The following is a 6,415-nucleotide window of genomic DNA, read 5'->3' on the forward strand; positions in this document are numbered from 1 at the left end:
ATTCATGAAATAACATTAACAGGCTTTTAAAAAACAGTATTTTTTTTCAATTTAAGTGAACAGACCTGCTGGTGAAAAAAAAGAAAAGAGAAGGTGAAATGGAGAAGAGCAACTGTACAACTGTAATAGAACCATACAATGTGCAGAAAAGTAGGAATAATGGAAATGGAGTGGGGGCATTGTGCAGGAGAACTGAGGAAAGAGGGGAATTTCTTGTCCAGTATGGTTATGGGATTTGTCCCAGCCTATTCAATATCTGAAGGTTTGCTAAACCAGAAGAATCTGAGTTTGATTTAAAACTTAGGCTAGAATGATGAACATTGTAGAGAGAAGGACAAAGGACTGAGGCTGGAGAACCTGAGAGGCAGGAATCAGTACCTTAATGGGCATAAATAAAAAGATAGGAGGGATTATAAAAATAGTCTATACATCGGGGATTCTGCTGCTGAATGAAGTTTGCAAGAATTATAGTGGATAAAGATACTAAAAGAAATCAAATGGTGGCTTGAAGAAGGAATGATTCATAGAAAGCCAGGAGTGTCGGGCCAGTGTGCAATGAAAAAGGAGCTGGTATTATGTCTGTTTTGATAGTGGATTAATTCAGAGTTGAATGGCAAAACAGGGTAAAAAAATGGCAAAGAAGCCAGAGAATTAAGAGCTTAAACCAGACTTCATTGGAAAACCTGGTGTTATCAAGGATGAGGAAGATAACTATGAAGAGAGGAACAGAAAAAGTAGGTTAAAACCAGAAAGAACAAGTGAAGATGTGAATTCAGAGACTGAAAAATAGTGATTAAAACAGATGAAAAGAAGACCCATCTTAAAATTAGAAATGACAACTGGTGTAAAGAAAAATAAAATTTTTGGAATGGCAGGAGGTGGGTTTTATATTTGCTCTCTGTTTTTGTTACTGTTGTCGCTGTCATCTTTTATTGTTAAAAATAACTCGTTTCATACCCTACCTCCACTTTAACAGTGATTTCTAATGTTATTTATCTTGTCACAATATTTTGAACTATGTGTAGGAATTTGTGAGTGAAAGTGTTTGGTCATCAGTGGAGTGAAAACAAGATTCAGTCAATGTCTCTGTCAACTTGCAGAACTAGAAAGTGTGAACAGAAATGTGCTAGTTGCCTACTGACGGATCTTCCACTCTTCCCCTACAGAGTATTGGAGTTGAAATTTAGCACCTGGTATGCTAAAACTCTGTGGGATTCTGAAGAAGAAATCACTTCATACTCAGGTAGCAAGAGGAATTAAATAATCTAAGGAAACGTGATAAATGCATTCTCGTTTCAGTCTGTGATTGGTGGGTGGATTTGCTTCTCTCCCTTACTCACCTGACACATTTTTTTGGGTGTCACAGATCATGGGACTATTTTTCTCTTCTCCAGGCTGATTTGCTTTGATTTGCAAGGTTTAATCCAATCTTGCAATTTAAGCAGAACTTCCCATTCCGAAAAAATGCTTCTCCTTTGCTGCCCTAACACTTCTTCAGGGACTCTGGAAAACTGTTTATCTTCTGACTTGTCTTCTGTGTTCTCTTTCTGGTTGTTTCCCACTGTCATCTTCACAAGTTCTTAGCAGAAAACACCCATAAAAATACTTTCCTTGCTCAGACATCTAACTTACTGTACTCATTATTTAGTCCCAATAGTCACATAGGTTGATAGCTATTCCTTGTTCATCATCTGCCAAGAATGTAATAAGGCACAACACTGCAGGTATGATGTGTGTTAATGTGATAGTATTTTTGCATGGTAGCAAATATACTGGCTAAGCAAAGCTGTATCAGAAATGGCTATGGAACATGTCTTAAGCTTCTTCAGGCATAGTGATCTTAATTTTAAAGTTTATCTAGAAGTTGATCTTGAAATAGAAATAAATTCCCATACTAGAGTTTCTAAAATCCAATTTCAGATATGTGCCTGTTTTTCACAAATTATTTTTCACAAATTATTCGAAGTTGTGGATACCCCCTCCCTGGCAGTGTTCAAGGTCAGATTAGATGGGGCTTTGAGTAACCTGGTCTAGTGGAAAGCTGTCCCTGACTGTGGCAGGGGGGTTGGAACTAGATAATCTTTAAGGTCCCTTCCAACCCAAACCATTCTATGATTCTTTAAAAATAAAACATATTAAGCAAAATATGAGCGAACTCAACCTTCTCAATGAAATACCTTATAAAATGGAGTTACAATTGCTCTTTCATTTCTTTTGACACTTGGAAAGCTACCCTGGCATAACACTGACCACATTTTAAAGTTGAAATCTCAGAAGATATTCAGGTTCACTTTTTACATTGTACTTCTTCTGGACCTGATTATAGGATGGCAAAATGAGTGAAAGAATCAGATAAAAACATGTATTTTTCTCTTAGTTTTATATATATATGTCGGATGTCATGCTACTTACTATGCCAATTTTCAAACAAATTTTGTGTTGGGGTTTATAAGACACTTCGTGGTTTTTCTTGGATTTGTAATTATATGTCACTGTATATGGTCACTTTTTAAGAGATAATATATAATTAATTTCTGTAACTGAATTTAATGAACATGAAGTTCATTATATTTATTATATCTATTATCCACATTATTTTCTTATCACAACATTGAAGAAATAAAAACATCAGACTACATGCATCCAACTATCTAATTACATTCAGTTATAGAAAGCCGTTATTTACAGAGGACAACCAACTAGAACTGATGCTCTACAGGTTATCTTACAGCAAGATAAAATAAATCTACATGTATTTTCTAAGTAGTCCCGAATGACACAGTCTCTGAAAAGACAGTGACTATATGATTAAATAAAAACATTTCATGTTTGTGGCAAATGAATGATTTTTTTTTTAAATAAAAACCCCCAAGGTTCAAAAATGCAGCTTGAAGATAGTGCATCCTAAATTTTTGTCAATATTTTGTTCAATACTGTTTCCTAAATATGTTCTATATAAGAAAAATAGAATAATCCCAAATCTGGGGGAATACATCAAAAATACTTATTTCAAAATAAGCAGTTATGAATTTTTAAAGTTTGGTGCATCCCTAACCTAATTTTCATAAATATTCTTTAGAAATACAACAAGAAAAAGATAACTACTTCATACTGCTAGATTGAAATCAATTACTATTGACTGCTGTGTCGCCTTCATCTTGAAGTGTTGTCTGAAAATACTCTTCACTGTTTTACAGGTTCAAGATCAATGTCTTGAGCATGACTTGTTAGGTAATTTAAACATGTGCAGTGTTATAAATTGCAAAAAAAAAAAAAAAGACATTTGAAATCTGTAGTTTTGCAGAAGGTGCTGCTGATTTTCCAGGATACTACAGTCAGATACTTAAAAGCTTTATATAAGATATTTCTGATAATAAAACATCTTTTATCCTTTTCAGCTTTAAGCGGACTATATATTGCTATCTTTGTTGACAAAGTAGTACTACTCTTGACGTTGTGCTATGCCATGGCTGCTTTTTTCTACATGTTTGTCCATGCCAGGCCTTGGTTCCTGTATTGGGTTTGCGTGGCAAGGATTTGGTAGTGGGGGGGCTACAGGGGTGGCTTCTGTGAGAAGCTGCTAGAAGCTTCCCCCATGTCCGACAGAGCCAGTGCCAGCCGGCTCCAAGATGGACCCACCGCTGGCCAAGGCCGAGCCCATCAGCGACGGTGGTAGTGCTTCTGTGATAACATAGTTAAGAAAGGGTAAAAAAACCTGCTGTGCAACACCAGTAGCAGCTGGAGAGAGGAGTAAGAATATGAGAGAAACAACTCTGCAGACACCAAGGTCAGTGAAGAAGGAGGGGGAGGAGGTGCTCCAGGACCTGGAGCAGAGATTCCCCTGCAGCCTGTGGTGAAGACCATGGTGAGGCAGGCTGTCTCCCTGCAGCCCATGGCATTTAACGGCAGAGCAGATATCCACCTGCAGCCCATGAAGGACCCGACGCCAGAGCAGGTGGATGAGCCCAAAGGAGCCTGTGACCCCGTGGGAAGCCTGTGCTGGAGCAGGCTCCTGGCAGGACCTGTGGCCCCATGGAGAGAGGAGCCCACACTGGAACAGGTTTGCTGGCAGGACTTGTGACCCCATGGGGCACCCACAGTGGAGCAATCTGTTCCTGAAGAACTGCACCCCATGGAAGGGGCCCACGCTGGAGCAGTCTGTGAAGAACTGAAGCCTGTGGGAAGGACTCACATTGGAGAAGTTCATGGAGGACTGTCTGCTGTGGGAGGGACCCCATGCTGGAGCAGAGGAAGAGCGTGAGGAGTCCTCCCCCTGAGGATGAAGGAGCGGCAGAGACAACGTGTGATGAACTGACTGCAGCTCCATTCCCCGTCCCCCTGTGCCGCTGGATGGGAGGTGGTAGAGAAAATTGGGAGTGAAGTTGAGCCCGGGAAGAAGGGAGGGGTGGGGGGAAGGTGTTTTAAGATTTCGTTTTTATTTTCTCATTTGATTGGTAATAAATTAAATGAATTTCCCCAAGTCAAGTCTGTTTTGCCCGTGACCATAATTGGTGAGTGATCTCCCTGTCCTTATCTTGATCCACAAGCCTTTTGTTATATTTTCTCTCCCCTGTCCAGCTGAGGAGGGGAGTGATAGAGCAGCTTTGGTGGGCACCTGGCATTCAGCCAGGGTCAACCTATTACTGTTCCATAACATGCAGGAGAATTACAAGGAGCATTGCTATAAAATCCCAATGCCAGCATGATAAAGGCATTATGGTAGTTTGCAATTCAATATATGCAGGTAAATAAACAGTTGCTAGGCTAGCTGTGCTTTTTGTTCAATACAATTAACAATCATTAAATAAACATTTTCTCAAAATAGTGAAAGGATTTTTTTTTTTTACCTGCTAAGTTAGAAAACGTTTTTATCATTAACAGCTAGGGTATAGAAACTTTCATGGAAGAATATTCCATATTGCGTAAGTTGTGTAACATTTAGAATTTGCATCGTTACTATACATCAACAAATCTTTTCAATGAAAATAGAATATAGATGGGTGCTCTGAGTTATTATTCATTAAAACACTGGGATACACTTTCTGTGGAAATACGCCCATTTCACATTATAGGCAAGACTAGAAGTTTGATGAGAGAGAGATTGTAAATCTTTGTAAAAAGGTGATATTTTTCAAAAGTGATTTATTAATAGAAACAACAGTTGATCTGAAACTAGTAGCAAGCATGAAGAGAATTCAATGCATAATTTCTGTGAAACTGCAAATGAAGTAAATTTTACAGAAAAATCTAAAAAGAGAAATAGATATTTATAAAAGATTTCCCTGTCAAAATGGAAGAATGTATAGAATAGAATGCGACAGAGATCTGTCCTGGAGTCCAGTGTTCGTTGTTTTCCCTAATCACCTGGCTAATGAAACAGAGAACAGGCTTACTGTATTCAAAAACACCAAACTCGTTTTTTTTTTCCCTACTTACATTAGAGGACAAGATAAAAATAAAAAATGGTCTTAAAAAATTGGAGAAATGTTCTGGAAGAAAAAATACTTGAACGAGGGTAAGTGCAAGATGTTACTTTGAGACAAGGATGTGAACTGCTTAAGTACGTGCTTGTTCAGAGAGGAGTCTGGGTTGTGTTCATTTCACCAGCTCAGCAAATTCAAAAAAGGTGGATCAGGAAATATAAACAAGGGTATAGCTTGCAAGAACCAGAAACTTATCCTTTTGCTCAATTAAATTCATCTCAGTATTTGATAATAAGGTGCCATACTTTAAACACATGTAGAATAACTGGGTAAAATCCAGAGGGGACCAGAGCGAACGATTATAAGTCTAGGACCTATTACTAGGAAGAACTGAATGTCTGTGTTTAGCTTAGAAAGAGGAGATAGAGTATAGGGGTTAATAAAAGCTTTCAAGGATATAAAAGGTGTTGCTAAGTAGCAGAATATAATCTTTTCTTCCTGTCCAGAACAGACTAACAGACTTGTATCAAGGAAGATTTAGACTAGGCAATCTGGAAAACTTCGTGGTGTTAAGGAGAAGAAAGCAACGGAATTAACATTTAGAAAAACTGCAGAGTCTCCAGTACTGGTGATCTTCATGTCACCAACATGCTTTTAACTGGTACCAGGCAGATGTCTGTGGAAACTGCCAGGGTTTTGGTAAGGGACATCAAAATGTAATTTCTGGTGTACCAAGATAGTGTGTCCTTAGATGCATGATGTTTATAAGTATAATAAGTTGGCTCATTTTCCATGTTTGCTGGGTCTCATGTTGTTGTGTGATTGTGGAACAGACTGCTAGACTGTGCTCATAACTGAGTTTATAGGAAAGGAAAATACTTAGAATATAAAAATAGTAGCTCAAACACATTGTTTTTTAATGGAGGATTTCTGTTAATAATGTGTGTACGCACGGCAGAAGTTACGTACTAGCAGTCAGAAAAACTGGTTCA

Source organism: Nyctibius grandis, chromosome 1, assembly GCF_013368605.1.
Source record: "Nyctibius grandis isolate bNycGra1 chromosome 1, bNycGra1.pri, whole genome shotgun sequence".
Classification (NCBI taxonomy): Eukaryota; Metazoa; Chordata; class Aves; order Nyctibiiformes; family Nyctibiidae; genus Nyctibius; species Nyctibius grandis.